Consider the following 20620-nt stretch of genomic DNA (forward strand, 5'->3'; position numbering starts at 1 on the left):
CAGGGAGACAAAAAAGTGGCTGCAGGCATAAAAGCACACTTAGTTGATCTCTGGTGTATCCTCCTGCCATGAACAGAGAGGCTCAGGATAAGGGAAGAAACCATTTCAGCTTGCAGCTTCAATCTTATCACATTTCAGGCCCAAGGAATTTGTATGCATTGCAATTAATATTATTTTATATTATTTAACATACACGTATTTTTTTAACTTAGCCAGCGCTTTCCATTTTTGTTCTCCAGTAGTAGGTTTTTTCCTTTTTTTTTGTTATCATAGGATCTCACAGTTGTAATTGCCTATTTAACACCCTTGTGTGAGAGTTTTTTGTCCCTTTGGAAGCATTACAGAGCAGGACCTTAGCATGGGAAAATCACTTCTGACTGTGGAAGGATTACTGAGATCTGCTCTGTACAGTTTGCAGGACTGAACCCACAGTGCCCAGATATATTGTGAAACATCTTCCAAATGCTTCAAACCAAGTTAGGAAGCATCTGGTTTAACAAAAGTTGTCCAAAATACAATGTCTCCTTCAGGAACTTCATCAGGTCTCCCAGAGACCAGGGCAAATGGATGAACCCTTAAGGTATTTTGCTACAGGGAGCTGTCATGCACTATTCAGCACTGTCATATTTAGTGCTTGTACAACAGCATTTCCTTGAAGTGGAAGTCTCAGCTGCTGGATTTGATACAATTTCATGAACTGGGCGAGCTTCAGAACATATTGTAAACTGACTTGGGGAGAAAAATAATCTCTCATGCTTAATTTATTAAGCAAGTTACCAACGAACCTATTATCTTTCTGCAAGAAATTGTTGTTTTATTTTTCAATTAAGCTGGAAATCATTCACCCAATTTTACCCTAATGAAAGAATGCCTCAAGTCAGTATCCATTTAAGAAAAAGATTTCAGAGAAAGTTATTTTTGCTAAAAGAGATGGTGGCTTTTTTAGTGTTTCAGACATGCCATTGCTTTCAGAGGTATAAGATGGAGAATCTATGATGAAATAGATACTGCAATTAAAAGTGTATGTCACTGTCAGAAGATCTTGGGAGATTCCTTGCCTTTCCAGATGATCTGTCCCTATTTTAACAAAATACTTATGTCTAGGTGATGCTACACTATTCCATTCACTTCTCTGGAATTTTAATAAATACTTTGTTCCATTTCATTTCAGTCCTCAATACTGTCAGACTCTGTAAAATGTGAAGGTGAACTGCAGCTAGAAATTCTATATTCTTTAATGTTAGTCTGAGTGGTTCCTTTAATTCAGTTTCATTTTGCTGTCTCTACACAGGTAATAAATATCAGTTATACAGGAAGAGTTCTTTCATGTAGTAATTTACAGACATATGGGATTTTAAGCTTGGGTGAGTTCAGAATTCCTTAGATGAAAAAATATGAGAATAATTCTCAATGGAGAAGCTGGTAGTTCTCATATACTTGCTGGGCACTGAAAAATCAAAGATTTTTTTCATTTTTTGATGAGAAGAAACAAGCAGTTTACATGGATTCCTGTGTCATGAGAATTTAAATATTTCAGACAAATCACCACCTTTTATTTGCCAATAAAGGACATTCCAATTTTTTAGTATTAATTTTGGTAAGGTTTCAAATATTCAATTCCAATCTAGAGGAAAGCCAGAGATTTCACATTTTTTCTTCTCTAAATGAGTGATTCATATTTATTTCCTCTAACATCAGCAAACCTTTTAAATGCTGAGGTTTCAAAATCTGTTTTGAATTTTGTCCTTGCTCTGGTGATCATTCTGAGTGGTAAAGTGCAACCTAACATATGATACAAGACTGGCAGTCAAGGAAGTGGGGTGTTGGGTGAAACCCAGGTCATGCTGTACCCTGTTTTATTGTGGGACCAAGACTTTACTTCTGTTCTCAACCTTGAGTTGTGTCTGTATTCATGAAAAGGGTTCTGATTAATTAAAATGGCTGAGGCTGAATTTGGATAGCTGGATGGAAAAGACTCACAGCCAAGACTGCCACTCAATCCTAGAATATTTTGCTGAAGAAATGGTGATGGTGCAGCATGCTTAAGTGCTTGGTGCTCTGGAATTTTCCACTCCTGCTGTACAAATCATCTGATTTATACTGTGTGTCTATAGTGTTGGACTGTTCAATAGCAGCAATTGGCCCTGGTTCCTGCTCCCAGGGCATTAAATGTTGGCTGTGGTACACATGAACAATGATCCAGGTGAAGAGAGTAACAGAAACATCCATATATGAAGAGGGCAATTGTTTCAGGTTGGCTTTGTCCTGTCTTTAGTTGTTTTTAGAGGTTACATGTTCTGACAGGAGCCACGTATCAAATATAGTGCTGCTAGTGGACTTTGTGGAGTGAAACCTGTTATTCAAGATGTTTTAATTTTTTCTTGACATTCTGCTTGTCAAAAACCACCTTCCTGAAGTTAAAAAAAAGTCAAATAATCCTTGTGGAAAGGCAGAAATAGAGAAAAGAGAATGATTATATATGCAAACATATGCAAACAAAGCCCTAATGAATTCTTAATGACTCTCATTATCAAAGTGTGTTACAAAACACAAACAGATCAGAGGTGTGTGACTGCCAGAGCTCTCCTCCACCAAAGAGGCACAGTTAAATTCTTCTTTTCTTTGCCCAGTCAATCTTTGCATCCTTTCTGAAAAGCATTCTCAAGTGCATCTCTCAAAGTCATTTCAGGCAGCTGCCCCAACTTTCCCTTGCCTATCAGTTGTGCTCACACATTAGCCTCCTTGCCTTCAGAAGAACTGAAAGGCCAAAAGTCCACAGAATAAACTGCAGATGAGGCAGACTAATTGGTCTCAAAATTGAAACATATGGCTTCTTTCAGGATCTTGACTTTTTAAATACTTGTTTAAAGTAAACATTTGCAATTCCTCATGAAAGGCACTTTCCTCCCCAAATCCTCTTGACCCTCGGTGACCTTTCTTACCAATTGCACACTGCTTCACCCTTGGGAATGATTAAATCTTGAGAGGCTTTTTTCTTTTCTTCTTTTATTCCCCACATTTGTCTCTGAGGACTAACTTAAGAACTGGCTTGAAGAAAGCTAACCTGGGTCAGAAGGACAGAAACACGCCCACCTGAGCACCCCACATGTGTGTCTGAGGTTAAGGCTGGAAGGGAAGGTTCACACACCTCATCACAGAACTTTGTATTTAAAAAATGGGCTACAGAAATAATCACCAAACACTGATTCACCAAAGCCAAGTTTTTGAGCTAATCTTTGAACTGACAGCCAGCTTTTGTGCCCAATGAGCAGAGGAGGAGCACAGCGGCAGGGAAAAGATGGCCTGAGGCAATATCACCACCGAGTCAAGATATTTTAAAAATATGGCCTATGGCTGTTGCCTCCTCTGACAAAAAAAAGGCTGACAAAAGTGATTGACTCCAGGCTATAATCACCTGCGAAGGCAGGCTAACCTCCCAGTGTGTCTCCACACCCTCCAGGGTGTCAGTACATGAAAGCTGATCAAAGTCCCTCTGAAGTCACTTTATTTATAATTTGTGTTTCAGGCTCAAAGTCACCCCAAGCCCTTGTACAATTGTTAGCTGGGCACTGTCAGAGCCTGTGCAAGGCCAGACATTGCACAGCTGCTCACACCCTGGCACAGAGACCCTGGTGCTTGCTCGCAGGACCAGGAGTTGTCGAAATCTAGGCAACAATTGTTCCAACTTTACATTCTTGTTTGCCAAGAAGCTGGAAAGATTAGTTCTTGTAAAGAGCTTAGTTTTCAAAAGCTCTTCTGCCTAACACCTCTGTCTGTCAAGTTAGATGCCAGCCTGCTCCTCCCATCCCCAGTGCATAAATAAAAACATCCTGGTGGGGCTGCAGCATGTGACAGGCAACACCCACAGTCCAGAGCCCATGGAGGCAGCAGGAGCATCTCCTCCCAACATCCAAGTAAGCAGATGAGTGAGAGCCATGAAGGCAACAAAACATTGTGCTGCCATGCACAGATTGCCACATGGAGAAGAAGGCTGGTAATCAGCTGGACCTGAAGAGATCTGCATCTTCAGCCAGGTCACACAGCCTTGTGTGACACTGTGATGCTTCATGCCTCACACTCGGGGAAATTCCTGGCCCTGTAGCTCCCCATATGCTGCGCAGGTGGAGATGGACTGTGTACATTGCAGCACATACACTTGCCTAAGCTGGCTTCAGTCTATCTGCTGAGCAGGTCTGCTGACTGAATAGATATCTTGTCTAAATAGAGAGAATTTTGCTGGGTTTCATTCTCTGGTGAGTGCTGCAACTTGACTGCTTTGTTCCCCATGGTCTGTCAGAGATTTCTGTACCAGGGTGGGAAGTCCTACACTGAGACCCCAGCAAGCAGGGCATGAACCTGCAAAGCTTGGCAGGAATATTTGCCAAGAAAATAGTGGATGCCCAGATATGGCCACACACTATACGTGCAAGGCACCTCTTTTCACCAGCAATTCCTCAACCCACAGCTCCAGTATAGGATTCAAAAGGAAAAGAGGCAGCTCTCTTAGACAGGGATGTAAGAGACGTCTTCCTACTCCACAAAGACCTGATATGTGCAGGAATTCCTGATTCCACTGACTTTGAATTAGGACCTTGATTCCAGATTTGACATGTTGACAGGAAGTACCCTCCCTTTGCATGCTGTCCCCTTGTTGAATCTGTTTCCAGTTTGTGTAAGTCAGGATTGAGGGAAGATACTTGGCTTGTCATGTTGCATCTCTGTCAAGTGCTTTAACCACCATGCTATAACGTTTTCTGCCCTGATTAATGTTTACTGTTCTTGAAGGGTGGACCTATACTTCATAGGAAGAGCTCATGCCTGATTGCCATATCCTAATTGCTACCTCCCCCACCAGATTCTGTCCCCTTTCTGAGCAAGGTAAAATGGGGTCTCCTGGGTTGCAGGGTAGTGCCTTAGGGTAGGAGGTAAAATAGTGACAGCAGTTGCTTGTTATCAGGGAGATGATCTGAGAAGACGAAGTAGAGACTGCCTTTCAAGCAATTGATGGGGAAAAGCAGAGTTTGATCATCCCTCTGGACCTTAGGCATTTGTCTGGTCTCTGCACAACTTGGCAGTGTCAGAATGCAACTTGTCCATGTTGATGGAAAAATTATTGGGAGTTAAGGGATATTTGGGAGTTGATTGATCACCCAGGATCTGAACAAATGTCTAAAGCTGGATCCAACAAAATACTGATTTAAGGCATCAGAGTGACCTCTTCTCTGGACCTGCTCTTTCATACCTGTGACCAGGTGCGCATTTCTGTTAGAAACATGTAATTTCTGTTCTCTCTCATTCTCAAGTATTCCTGTTTGTCAGACCTTGATTAACAGGAGACTCTTAACATTAAAAATCCCATTTTTACATTAAGGATAATCTTATACAAGACAATAGAAGAGTTTGCTGACACTCTGAGAGTGTTACTTGAAATTAATTCAGTCTTCAGCTAAAACAGTATTTGGATTCAATTTAATCAAGGAATAAATAGGAGACAATTCAGTGAGTAATGTATTATAATAGGATTTAGAGCTAAAAATTGAACCCATATTTATCAGACTCCCTCTGCACATTCTCTGTTGCCTCCTTTCTTCTCCAACTGCAAAACAAAGGATTCTCTCTCAGCTGTGCCCTAGGTATGACTGTTGTAGAGGCCTAGAAGTGATACAGCCAACTTAAATGGAAGCAGGGGTTTAGATGATTTTAAAAGCAAGAATCAATGTACAAGCGTGACCTAATGCAAGGGCTTGCTGGGACTTGACTGAATATATTTATAAACTTATTTGTCAGTTTCTTTCATAGGCAAGGTCTCATATCTGGTGCATCCAGACATACAAGCTAACAAATGTATTCAAAAAGTGTTCAACATCCTTTGCCAGAGAGCTTCACAGCCATTCTACAGGGAACATTTCTTCACAAAGCTGAATGCACACATGCCTATGCTTACTAATTATCTTTGCTGATGAAGTTATCCCTTCAATTTTTTTTTTTCCTTAAAGGATCCAACATTTTATCCCATATTAACTTAAGTCCTGAAACCAGGTGGGGAAAATTCTCTCCTGCTTACTAATAATAAGGCTCCACTATCTCATTTTCAGTGCAGGTGATATGGAGATATGCATAAACTTATCTCTGACTATATCTAGTCTGTGGGTTTGTCTTAGTCTTTTATCTGTATCTTGGCATGACTGGAGTGTGCTCTATCTAACTCCTAGCAGACTGCATGCCTGGGTTTTTTGCTCAGAGATTTGGGAGGTTGCGTATGCCCAAGACCTCCAAATTGGGCTCCAAGTCAGGAGCTTGGGTGAGGCCCGAGCATCTTCCTCTGGATAGTCCTCCAGAGGGGTCAGACAGGGAGATAATGAAGGGCTACCTGGCAGGAAGAGCATCCTGAAGCTCTACAGGGCAGTACAAGAGTAAGTTATTATTCGAAGTTTTTGACAGAAAATACTACATTTTCAATCTGAATGGAGGTTCCATTATACTTTCAAATATTGAGATTGCCACTGTATCTGTTCGATCAAGATGTTGTAAAAATAAACTATAAAATAAGTTGGAAGTAACTCACCAAAGACCTGCAAAGCGGTTTCTTCATCTAAGTTATCTCTTTAGGTGCAGATAAGAAATTCCTTCTTCTCCACTCTCACTCAAAACCTCATCATGAACCCTCAGTGAAAACAACTCTCCCAGTCTCTGGAGAGGTGAGGCAACTCCCTGCAATCCACTGTCTAGCAGTGACATTATCACATTTATACACAGATTCTCAAATCAGTACGGTTCAGCTGGTGTTGAGTGAACAGAGCATCCATCTCTGGGCTGTCCCTGAGCCTCCAGGCTCCCCTGCTGCCTACTCCTGACCTTTGGGAGAATTCTTTCAATCACAGAGGAGCCGGCTGGGAGGAGGCTGTCCCGATCAGTGTCAGACACACACACACAATTTCTCTGACTAATTTGACAATACAATATAAACAAAAAGACACACTTCATGGAAAAGGCATGAGGCACACCCTGACCCAGTTGCTCTGCACACTCACCACCCTGCATAGGAAAAGGCTGCATAGCTGAGCTATTTCCATTAGCTGAAGTAAACACTACTTGAGTGAAAATAGGAGGGAGACGTGCCTCCTATTGAAATATTTGAGTCCTTTCTGAAATGGAGATCTTTCAAATGTTTACTGTCCTTTTCCTAAGACTGTGTTTATAGTTACTATTAGTGCCACACAGTAGTGGTGCCACCCAACACCCCTTCATGTTTTCATGAATGAGATTTTGAATTGATTGGTTCTGATTCTCTTGCTGGGGGAATATATCTCATGGAAAAAACAAACAGCATTTTTTTTTATAACTTGAGACTTTTGTTTTAGTGGTAATAAAACTTCTCTTCTAAAATGGATCCTACTACAGCTTTTCTTTGTCTCAGCTTTTTCATCTTCCTTAAAACTGAAACATATTTTGGCTATTCTGATGATCAGAGAATTAATATGAAGAAGACTGCTACTTCTCTTGTGTATCAGCCATAAAATTGTGTATCAGCCATAGCCCAAAGGCTGATTCCTGGGCTGAGAAAGAGACGCCTAGGAGGTGCCTTCTCACCTTTCATTGCCCTTTGAAATTCCAGTCCCTGCTGTTATCTGCACCATTGACTGCAGCCATAAACCTCTTTGCAGAATGGGATTAACAGGAATACTCATCACTTCTCACATTTTTTTTAATTAAGGTGGGTAGAACATGCATAGGGTCCCAAGCCCATGCCATGCTAAACAATGTAGAGTCAATGATCTTGCTGCCTTCCCCAGCAGCGGCATTAGCTGTGGCTCTTTTTTAAAATTGCTGTAAAGCACATTCTCGTCATCAGAAATTATGAGTTTTTACTCTGGTTTTCTCACTTGTAGTCTGTGAATGGATTGCATATATAGAAGCTTTTCCAGCAGTCAGTGATGGCCATTTCTACAGCTGTGCTTTTGACTCTGAATGGTGTGGTGTGGCTGAACTGGTAGAAATTGAGTAATGCTGCAGGCAATTCACAGTGAGAATTTCTCAGCTTGGAAATTCAGCCGTGAACAGTCTTGAGTATAAAATCTATATTGATACATGTCTGCCTGAAAATTGCAGTTAAACAAACCATATTCATTTTAACTAACTGCTTAATGACTGATGGTCTTTGAGTGCTTGGGGTCCTTGGCATCTTACTGGCAAAGGATGAAGAACAGGGAGCCTGGATTTCTACACCAGCCCTCTGTGAAGCTGTGCTTTGCTCTGTGTTCCACAGGACACTGGCTCAAGCCTTCCCTCAGGCAGGAAGAACAGGGATCTGAGGTGAAGGGACAGTGAAGACTGGGATCTTCAGGTGTTTGCCAGCCTCTGAGCTGATCTCTGTTGCAGCAAGCTGAGCAGTTGCCATGAGTTTCTGAGCTGAGCTAAGGCAAAACTTCATTCCTGCTTTTTTTTCTCAGCCAACACTGCTCTGTTGTCATTTTAGCTCACAGGTCCGCTCCCATGATACTCACATGCTTTCCACTTTGATGACAAGTAGATGAGTTGGTGGATTACTGAGTATACCAAGCTCTGCTTTGATATTCTGGCCATCTGCAGCCAACCTTATCCCTAGTTATGCACAAATGGAAAGGCTGCCTCCTCCCACAGCCTGAGCTGACCCTCACATACTTCTCCATGTCTTGTTACACTCTCAGGCCATAACAAAAGCCCTGATCTTAAAGGAACACAAAAGGTGTATTTATAAGGAATCTTTTCTGGGAGATGGAAGTCTCTATAACCCTGAAGCTGCAGAGGTCTTGTTAGGATGCTGCTGAGGGTCACATCCCAGTTGAATTACAGATTATTAAACCTGGCCCTGGAGCTATATGAATGCAACTCTGCAGCATCAATCTGTTTTGTAGTGTGGACAGAGTGAAACTTCTGCCATCCAGACACCAGGGGCATTTTCTTTCTAAAACAGGAAAGATAATACTTCCCCCAAAACTGAGATGTTGCACAGAAATCTTTGCAAAGCTTTCAGATGCAGTTCTGATGTGAAGCAGATCAGCAATAAAATTTCAGATAGGTAGATTACCATGTGAGTTTGTGAGCTTCTAGCTTACCTTGGCTACTCTCTCAATGTGAAGTTTCAAAGAACTTTGCTGCTGAAACTTTTCAAAAATAAAGATCTATCTTGCTGCAGCTAAGGGAAAACTGTTGAAATGTTAAAATGACTGATTTCACTAGAACAAGCACAAGTTATTGTTGTGTGCAACTAACAGCAAAATTCAGCAGTGTGAAAGGATCGATGGGAGAAGATGAGAATACAAAGCAGCTAAAATCTATACCACTATGACTGTGTGCTGAAAATTCATGGGCATGAATTATGTGATGTAATGAACATGCAGCTCAGGATTTCAGCCACAATTTTATAAGCTTTGAGTGGTTCTAAATAAAGTGGAACAGAGGAACAGAACCAACAAATTGCAGTCATATTTCAGATGAGATTCTCTTAGTACATATATACTTTAAAAGAGCATGAGTGTTATGTAGAAAAAGAAGAAAAGAAGAATGAAGAGTGATTTTATGCTGTTTGCAATGATGTGAAGAATAATTTTATGTTAGGATATTAACGAATCACGGTTGTCTTAAATTTCTCTCTGACCTACCTACTCACTGCTGCACCCTCAGCACTGTAACATGGCCTGCTTTGGGTTTTTTTACAGTTTTATGCAGCAAAAGAAGGCAGCACACTCCAGACTGACCCCTGCAAATAGCTTTGCAAATTGGTGTTTCACATCTGTGCCTGCAATTAGACAGTAGTAAACACAAACTAACCTTTCAGGGCAGTTTCATGCTTTGCAAAACTCAGATGGCTGCAAGAGTGATATGTCCCAGCACTAAACAGTTTGCTGGCATTCCCAGGCGCAGCTGTGGAATTAGACAGCTGTTTTCAAAACTTTGGCCATAAATTAGAAAAGAATTACTTTTTTAGCTGGTGGAACAAATGTTGACTTAGTTGAATGCAGTACCTATAGTTCAAAGGTGAATTAAAGAGACCAGAAAAAGGGTATATGGCTTGAGGCCATATGGCTAAACTCTTCTACCCTTAAAAGTTATTTCAGGTCTAAAATTTCTATGTGGAACAGACTGAGGTCCATTCTACCTCCCCGAAATGTGTCCATCCCTCTTCTGAGAAGGGCTGACCAACATGAGACCAAGCCTGATGTGCACATACCATTGCCTGAGCCAGTGTGCTGGCCCTGCTTGGCTCACTGGTGTGGATGCAGGCAGCAGGGACAAGGGATGATGCAAGAGCAAACCGTGGCTGCATCACACAACCCTAACAACACAAGGCATCCCTTCGGTGGTGTCAGGAAACCTGAGCCTGTCCTGCAAACGTTCTGCTACAGAGCAGCATGGAGCACATAAGGAAAATGTCTTAAAGCCCTTCCTCCTTTCCTTCTTATTGACTTGCTTTGAAAGAGAGGAAGAGAAAAAAGGGGAGGAAGAAAAAAAAAAGGCATGCATCATGTAACAGCAGAAATACTGACCTTGCACAGGTTTAAATAAAATATTAACTTAGCATGTAGGGTATAATCTGCCCTGACCACAAATGGGATCTTAAAAAACACTTTTGCAGCCATAGAAGAGTTTGTCATTGATTCAGGAAAGTCTCCTTCCGTGTGTGCTTTAAAAGATAATCAAGCGATTGATCCAGGCTATTTTTAATAAGACTTTCACAGTCATCTTTTTTTTTTTCAAAGAAACGTGAGAGACTGACCAAATCCTAGATATAATCCCTCTAAGCCTTTAAACAAAAGGGCAATATTGACACAAGGATATGTATGTACAAACCAGGTAAGTTGTGATAAGAAGGTACCTGGGGGAACAGCTTTGTGTGGAAAAAGTAGAGGAAACATTGCACAGCACTAGGGGATGATGTGGTGGAATAGCTGCAATAGCCAGGAGCTGGACTTTGAATCCAGTGAATATTGCCCCACTCCTGTGACATCACTCTACAAACAACTTCAAATTACACACACACATTTTTATTATCATGAGGCCTTACACTGCCCAGTCTTTGCTCCTCTGCATCTTCTCTCTACAGAGAGAGAAAAATATAAGAAAGAACATTCTTTCTTTAAAAGCTGTAGTGTTATAAGAAAGATAAGTTATCCAGTTTATATAGTCAGTCTCACACTGGTCTGGTAGGTTGATTTGAGATGTAGAGGACAAATACCAGTTGTTTAAATGAAGGGTAGAAGGAGGCAACTTCCATTTCCATTCACTAAACATTAGTAGCAGAAAGAAAAAAAAATCCAGGAAAATAAGTAAATATTAAACACATAAATTCCCTAGAATAAAGAAGTGTTTCCACAGACCATATCTGCTGTGCTCCCTCCCAGCAAACTCTCTGGGTGCAGTTCACAGACTTTCCAAGGTCTGAGACTATTACTGCAGGTAATCTGAATATATCAAGAACATATGTCATCTTTGTAATACCTTAATAACAGGCTACAGTCTCATAGGATATGCCAGGGACATTATTTTCTGCTAAAAATTGCAAGAATTTCTTCATTGTTTTCTTGTGCCCCGAGTCTCTAAATATTCCCAAGGAGAAAGGTGAGAGCCATCCATGGTCAGTGATGGCTGAAGTATTTGCATATATTTGGGTTATCAAGTATTATTAAAAATATTATTAAAAATAAGCACAAAGTCAGACATTTTAATTGTAAGTGTTTCTGAGGGTAGAAGCCTTTCAAAAACCCACAGACCACTCCATTAATGAGACAGGATGCAAGAGAAGCACAGAACTGCTGGGAAATATATTGCACACTTCCTCCAAGTGACCAAGCCATCTAAAAAGTAACTGAGTCTACTCAATTAAAGTACAGTCAAAAGAATCATCTGTCCCAATATAATTACTGCCTTAAGCAGGAAAACTACATTCAGACCAGATAAAAGAGTTTCTATGTATCCCAGCCTCAATTCTGCAGTCAGGATTAAAGGACAGAACAGATGCTAAGGAAGAACAGAGAAATGAAGTTATCTTGTGCACTTCTACAGTACTTTGGCCTATACTTGCATTTAGCAGGTTCTCTTCTCACCATAAGTGAAAATGACACTTTTTTTTTCCCCCACTGGAAAATGCCAGCACATCAAAACAGAATTTCTGTTGTGATGGACTTACTTCAGCTGAATTTCTTCAGGACATCAATGACAGAGAAGTACTTTCAGGTCAGAGAAGGGAGGAGAAACACTCCCGAAGATCTGAGCACCTGGGAGTGACAGTGCTCAACTTGGCCAAGAACAGAGTGGTTCAGTGAATTTTATTAACTGAAACAAATATTGATTGGTCTTTGGCCTGGGGTTGAGTACCCTCTGGAGCAGAATGTGGCTGGACAGGGGGAGCCAGGACGAAAGGCAACACAGAAACACCATGGGACATATTTGATCTAGCAAACCTCATAGCTTAACTGGGTTGAAAAAAGGGCAGTCTCTGCCATGGGTAGGTTGCAGGTTGCAGGGAAGGGCTGAGACCCAGCAGCAGCACCCCACCTAGCCTACATATTTCTCAGACACCACTTCTTCACAGTCAGTACTTCCCTGGCAAATCAGAGCAGCTTTGTGTAGCTTCCTCCAAAACTCTGGCTTCAGGGGTAACCTTAGACAGAAGAAATACTACGGTGAGGAAATGGAAAATAAGTGAGGTTATTTGTTTACAGGAGAAAAACATCTGATTGAGCTGGGAGAGGAATTTCTGAAAGAGAATTCAGACAATAGTCTCCTGTGACCCTCAGGACAACCTAGCACAGATGTCTTGCTGCACTAGATTAAAAAAAAAGAAAAAATGAAGAAGAACAAAAGAGAGGACTGTGAATTTAATGTTATATTAATCAGTTGAAGTAGCTGATTCTAAATTCAGGAGTCCTGTGTAATTTAACAAACACAATGATCTCTTAATAGGCTAAATCAAAACTAAAAATCTGCTTTTCTGGTCCTTACCTATTTCCTTTCAACTGCTTAATAGCTTCCCCTCAAAAGGTGTGACAACATCATCCCTTCCTACTTCAAAAACTGTTTCGTTTATGAGTTAATAATTTACTAGAAGCCTCAGGTAGTTCTGCTTGTAAAAAATGCATGGGAAATCCCAGCTGCAAAGTCAGCCCTGGCACAGTTATACCTCCACATCATCATTAAATTACCTTAAAGCTGCTCAATACGAGGTAAAGAGCCTGGCCATTGCATCTCTGCTTCATCAGCACTTGTCATCAATATAATCTGCCTCTACTTGCAGGCATCCTAAAGGGCCTGAAACACTCATCTAACTTTTGCACCAAGAGACGGAAAGCAAGTCTAAAACTGCTGACAGCCTCTCTGATTTTGCAGCTTCTGCTCAGAGGATCCACATTGCTTGCAGGAAAAGTAGACCTTGGTATATTTACTGTCAAAGCACATGGAAATTCGAGTGGATGTGCCTTTGCCACATCATGTGGGTAAAAAGGGGGATGCACTGTTGTACCATATACCCATGAAAGGGAGGGCTGAAGTCCAGGTGAGCCATCCTGCTGAGTGAGCCCTTGGAGATCTTCAGTGGGGGGAGTAAAAGAGGCCAGTTTGCAGAGCAGCTTGCCAGCCACACTCAGCTGGCAGAAGTGGTGTGCCCCAAGGTGCTAAAGGCACACATGCAACATACAAAAATGGTTTCCCATACAGAAATGCATGTCAGTGATGGGCCAGGGATGGGGAATGTGAATTATGGGCAAATTAAAAGAAGTAGGTAAGGATGGGTAAGTACTGGTGAGGAAACAGGTGAAGGTGGTCATTGCATAAGTCAGGCCTATTTTCATGTCAGAGCTGAAGATTTCCTACTTCCCTTTAACCATTAACTCTCAGAGGTCACATCCTTTGCTCCCCAAAACTGGCATACTGATACTGAGTTAGTTGGGGGTTTTTGCATGTCTTTTCCTGAGGCACATCAAGTGTTTTCTTTTCAAGCTGTAAATTAATTTAATGATAGAATTATTGGCTTGGGTAAGTTTTACTGAAATGTAATTACAAAGGATATTCTTCAGGGAGTACGTTTTATAGGAAATCTGACTATTAATATCACATACAATGCATGACTGAAAGTTACTAGAAACTATGTAGAAAAAAAATCTTATTTACATCACTTACATATTCAAATAGTAGAGGCAAAACATAATAAATTAAACCAAATTCATATGCAGCTTCACTGAAACAAAGATTTTGTTATATACAGCTGAATGCTCTAAACATTCTATTTTTCTTCATAATTACATAAAATGTTTCCTGCCCCATATCCACTACATGGGGAGAACAAACTTTGTGTAAATAAACAAAATTTAGTTTGTATCTATAAAAATGCCTTTCATATACAAATGCATTGAAAACTATGAATAGTTTCATACAAATTTTGGGGGGGTTCAATGAATAGTAAGTGTTAAAATGCAGACCTCATACATGTGTCTGTATATATATGTACATGTAACAGTTCTAAGCCAGAAATGAGTGATGGCTCTCGCCCAGAAAGGGCAGTAGATTGTCTAGAGGAGACTTTCTGTATTTAATAAAAGCTTTTTTTCATGTCAAGCTGATTTAAAAACTGCAGCTGCTGTATTTGTTGGAAATTCATTGTAATCACAACAGAGTTTTTTATATTTGAATAGCTGCAGTGCATTCTAACTCTTTATTTTTGCTCACTTGAGCTTCTATTACTATTACACAGAATACAACAGATTTTTGATAGAATTTGGAACTCATTAAAAGGGACAGATGTCTCAAAGACTCTGCAGGTTGTATGTATGTATATAATTTTAAAAATTCCTCAATAAACTATATTTCTGTGCAGTACTCCCATGATTTTTTTAATAGTCTCAGTCAGCAGAGCTTTTATGAGTACATCAGTCTCCTAGATGATGTGTAAACCTAAACCAGATTTTCAAGGATTGTTTTATGTAATATTTTTTGTATCTATTCCTTTCATAGGTGATTACAAAAGTAAAAAAAAAAAAAGGCATGACAGTTTTTTATTTTTTTATTTTCAGAAGTTCTACCTTGTAGCATTTTCTAAATTAAACCGTATTTCCTCTTCTGCACTTTCCCACCTTCCTACCATTTATCCTTTTTACGAGGTGTAATATACTATCAATATCTTCACAAAATTTTCCTGTTACTTCTCCTCAGTCTTGTTCTTTATATCTTTTCCCGTTATTTACACCCCCGGTACACACTACTGTACTCACATTTTTTCATGGCACAAATATAATGCATTGAGAGGACAAGAAAATGAAGTCTACTACTCTTTGTCAAATCCCTCCTCAGTTCCAGACATCTAATACAAATTTAAGCCTTCACAAAATAAGAGGCTCTTTAAAGACAGAATTACAGTCTGCATAACCTATATTTTGACATATACAAGGTCCTGTGCCCACAGCTGATAGAAATGAGAAGGCTTAATGCTGCACATGAGCTAGTAATGTACCTAGGACTGTCCTGACAGATGCAGCCTTAAATTGCATTTTTAATGTACTCAAATAAGCTATACATAATTAGGATTAACATTGCTACCCCCTGACTGATTCATGATTAGTATGTGTGGGCCCTTAATATTGCTTAGGAGGAGGATCAAGTGACCCTAATTGTATCCAGCTTGCCTATTTAAGTGCTTGATTTTTTTCTGGAAGAGTTGTTTATATAAATAACACAGTGAAGGGAAGCTGGTTGTTCTGGTTAAGTTATTATTGTTCTGGTTTTCTTTTAAACATGGTGTAAATTACAATTTCAGTTATTCATGCATCTTGTAGAAGTGTACTTCAAAACATTTCATGTTAAATTTATTAGAGATTGTGAGCCAATGCATGAAAATGTAGGAAATGAGAAACCTTGTTCATATGCATCAGTATAATTACTCTAGCATGTAGAAGTATTTCTTGGTCTTTCAGCTAAATATTTTCTTTTCCAGTTCACTGTTAAAGCAAACAGAATGTGTATGCTTTTTATCTTACTGTTGATTAAGAAAACCCTCCTAAAACCCTACACCAGACCTCAGAAGCATCATTGTGCAGCGACAAAAGCTTTTTATTGCTAATTGTAAAAGCAGGGCAGTCTCCAGCAGAGAGTTGCTGGGTTGCTGACTGATGCCTTGACAGATAACAGACAATCAGTGCGACACTCCAAGATTCCCGGTGGAAAAACAAAAGACACTTAATTTACGAACAACAACCAGGCATCCACTTAGGGATACCATTATGCACTGGAAAAGACTCTGTGCCACGCAGACATACAATGAGCTCGCTACAAAGTAGGGAAAGCGTTGGGCTTGCCCCTGAAGGAATGGCCATGACACTCATTAAAAGCCCCAAACCCTTCTTTCCCAGCTGGGGTGGGGCTGTCTAGTGTTTACACAGCGACAACAGGGCAGAGGTGCTCACTTGGATATTTAGACTTATTTTAAGGGATTTTCTATCCCTCAGTTTGTCAAAATGGGACTGTTGGACATTTCAGTCCTGTTCCTCACTGTAGTGGGAGGGTGACAGCCGGTGAAGGTACCATAGGTGAGGCATGAGGCATCAGGGTGCTGCTGCGGACATGGAACAAAGGTCCAATGATTAATGGGATTTCTGGAGCTTCTCAGTAGCTTATTAAAAACAGGCCATGGCTGGATCCTTTTTCCTCTGAATATAAATCTCACACCAAATGCAGTGCAGGAGGAGTATGAAATACAGAATTGTTATGGCAGCAAAGGGCAAGTTTTACTGAAGCAGCAAGGTGGATCTAAGCTTGTCATGTTTGCTTACTCCATTAACAGCTCCTCTTCACCCTTCATCAAATCTCTGTCGCTGTTATTATTTTTATTACATGGACACAGACTGTGATGGCAGGAACGTGCCAGCCACAAGCAAAACCATGATGACAGAAGTAGATGGAGGCAAGGAGGAAAAGGGGGTGGTCTCTGCCCTACAGCACCAACCACATCACAGGAAAGCTTGGCAGGCGCTAGGGAAATGTATGAGAAAAGCAGAGGAAGCCAAAAATCTAGCAAGCATCACAGGGAGGCTGAGATCTACAGATCTTTTAGAGCAGGAGCTGGCTTATTCATAGTGTATGAGAAATTCTGGGTAGAGCAGAGCTGCAAAGCAGCCCTGAAAATACAGGGTCTCTGTGCACAGCAGTTTGGCTACTGCCATTTGTTTTATTAGGTCTTTTGCTTTTAACTTCAGTCTTTTGAAACTCTGCTGTCTCATTGAGCGCTGAGCTGGGTGTGAAGACTATTGCCTTATGGAATTCTTTGTAGCTGCAGAACATGGGAAGAGGAAGTGAGGGATAAAACCCGTCCAGGCCCTGACTGGCTGCAGGAAAGACTTGCTCCCTCTCCTGCTGACTATGCAATTAAAGCCACACAGAGACTACCAGTGCCTCATGGAGTGCTATGACAGAGGCTGGGCATATCCAACAGCTTCTAAATAAACCAAAGACAGGTTTGTCCAGACATGGGAAAGAGGGTGTGTGTGGAAACAAATGTGTCAGACCCTCAGCATGAAATCACACCAGCTGCGAAATTTCTGGAGAAGAGCAGGGGTTTTGTCAACAGATAGCCCCAAAAACCATCTGAGGAATAATTCTAATGTGACAATAAATTACTGACTGGGCTGAGGTTTGGCTATCTCTGGTACAATGGCAAAGTTGATTGGAAAACTGTTCTTCCCCAGTATTCCCATGCAAGCATGTGCAGCTTACTTACTATTACCTAGATGCTCTGCAGCACACTGGAGAGAAGTGGCAGGTTTGAATCAGTTGGTAGAGTGGAACACAAGCTATGTTGAGACACAAGCAGTGACCTTTTGACCATGTTTAGTGGTTTTTAACACTGTGCTGGAATGTACACTGAACAAAGAGAACAGTTTCTATGAAAACAGGTGCATTTGAACTGGTCAACCAAATACTGCTGAACAAAATAGAAATGCTGCTGAGATTCCTGCCAGACCCCCTGGGTGGGAGCTTTCAGTTAAGACCAGTGGAAGCTATCTCTTGCATAAGATACAGTTAATTCCTGTGGCACCCTATAGCTGAATGACCTGCCATCAAAAGCTGTCCTTCTCCTCTGGCATGCAGGAAGATTGTCCTTTCCCATTCATATGTACACTAGGAACTCATGGAGTTTGCAGGAACTTGCTCTGAAGTTTGTTGTTATTTTTTTTTTTCAAACTCTCGAACAATATCTGAATTACATTCCAGAGCAGAAACAAACACAGCAGTGCAACATTCAAAACTATTCAGCAATTTCCCTCGCAAGTTACGAAAGTGCATCTCTTACTAAAGGAAAAGGAATGCCTGTTACCTTTATTCAGCCCACCCAAGGGAGTATCCTGCTGGTAAAATCCCTGTCTGTGGACCCATAAGCTTCTCCCTTTTAAACTTCTTTTCTTCAAGGTTTGCTTTTTTGTTTTTACTCTAAATTACATAAGAGAGCATTAAAAACTGAGTATGTGTGCATGCCAGAGTAAACTTTATTGTAAATTTAGTTACTTACACATTGAGTGTCAGCAAATGAAATGAGATACAGTACTTCATGCTTACAGTCCATTTTTCACATGGATGTTTGTGATAAGAAATCTGAGTTCATTGCATGAAACTGTGTGTTTGGGTAAATCTACAGAGATAAATTACAGATGGTAATTCAGACTACTGCAAACAGTAAGAAAACAGAGCAGTTATGTGAAGGAATTAGAATAGTCATACTTGTGGGGAATCCCTGTAAAATAGGTACTTTTCCTGTTGATAGAGTATATATGGGACTAGTAGGCATCCAGGCTACCAAAGACATACTTTCTCTTTCCATTGAACAGTTTTATATAAGTGGAGAATGAAGCATTGGTCATACCTAGGATTTAGGATTTTGTCCAAAAAAAAAAAAAAAAAACCTGAGAATTTTTTTAAAAACTTTTTTCTTCTTTTACCCTGAATTAACGGATGTCTGGTATTTAACAGTCATTCAGAGAGAAAGTCTTTTTTGCCTTTTGTTTTCCTTTTATTCTTCCCCCTAAGGAAAGAATGCAAGTTTTCAGTCCTTTTGTTTTGGAACAGTGTAAAGTCATATGAGAAATATCCATTTTAAAAATCAGCTGAGCTTTTCAAAGCCTCTGAAAACCAATTATGTGCAAATTCCCTTTGATTTGATTTAAGTGACTACATAAGGTGCACAGGAATGGTAATCTGGCCTATTTGATTCTTAAACAGATTATTGAGCAGAACAGTAACTAAATGCCCAAAGAGGAGGGACACAGTGCTACGTGCTAAAGCCTAAAAAGGTAGATGCTGCAACTTTCCAGACATTATTAGGTATTACTGAGTTTTTGCAAGTCTGTTCAAGATATAGCATCTTCTGGAGTAAAAAATACTTCCTCATCTCGGCAAAAGTAGAGGAAGAAAGAAAAGCACAGGTCCAAGGGATTTTTTAATGTAACAATTTTTGATTGATAGATTCCTGTTGTATTTCTTTATTCTTATAATAATCTAGAGTTTGGACATAATTTACAACAACATCACAGCTCTATACTGTGCACGTGCTATGACTTGCCCTTACTTGTGCCATCTGTACATTTATGTGCTGTGCCTACCCTGAAACTCATTGCCAGCTTTGCCAGCACTCTCTATGTGGCTTCTTTATAGAAATCCCCCCAAAAACATATTAATTCTCTTTCATTTCTTCTAACAACTCCTTAGATAGCTCAGTGACAGCCATATACCACCAAGAGAAGCTACCCACACCCTCAGAAATCACCTTTGTCTAATCTGATGTTACTTATTCAAAAGTCAGGTATTGCTGAACTGAGTCATTTTGGCTTCTCACAGTCAGTCCTTCCCGAAAGCAATTCAGGCCACCTATCTGGGAGACCTTGTGTGGAATGAGGTAATTTCCTTGCTGGCGTCGGTGCTGCTCACTCTGCTGGCAATATGAGGTCCCTAGGAGACTGGTTTAGCCCAGATTCCTAAATTTCAGATGCCTTTGGACAGATGTAACAAATTCCTTCCTAAATCCATTGCTATTTGCCTTTAAGGCATTAGAAGAGACCTTCCCCTAGCTTGCTGGGAAATTTTTAAACCAGCTTTCTTATCTAAGCATTGCTCTTCCCTTAAAACGGAAATACCTTATAGGAAACAGAATAAACAAAAAGTTCATGGACTAAAGCTCTGAAGGATTATAGAAAGATTTAGTCTGACCTCCTGCATATTACAAGTCACAGACTACACATAACACAATAAAGATTTTTTATTTTCTCAATGACAACATGGAAAGTGTTACTTTTAAAGAAAAAATGTCTTTTAATGAAATAATGGAATAATTTTCATTGAAGACAAACTCCTGGCAATATACAACTTCACTTTATAGTCTTTATAGAAAAAAAACTTTGTAGTAAAAGTAGTATATTCTTCTAGAGATTTGGTTTTATCTGGCTTGAACTCACAAATGCTTACTGAAATGCTGGAGGCGAGTGTAAAACACAGAGATAATTTTGGCTCTGAACCTCTTTTAAAATCAGGTTTGTTTTGGGGAAGATTTAATGATCTGTTTGCTTTTTTAAACCTAGTTTTCTCACTTCTTGGATGAATATTCAAAGGA

This window comes from Ammospiza caudacuta, chromosome 3, assembly GCF_027887145.1.
Source record: "Ammospiza caudacuta isolate bAmmCau1 chromosome 3, bAmmCau1.pri, whole genome shotgun sequence".
Classification (NCBI taxonomy): domain Eukaryota; kingdom Metazoa; phylum Chordata; class Aves; order Passeriformes; family Passerellidae; genus Ammospiza; species Ammospiza caudacuta.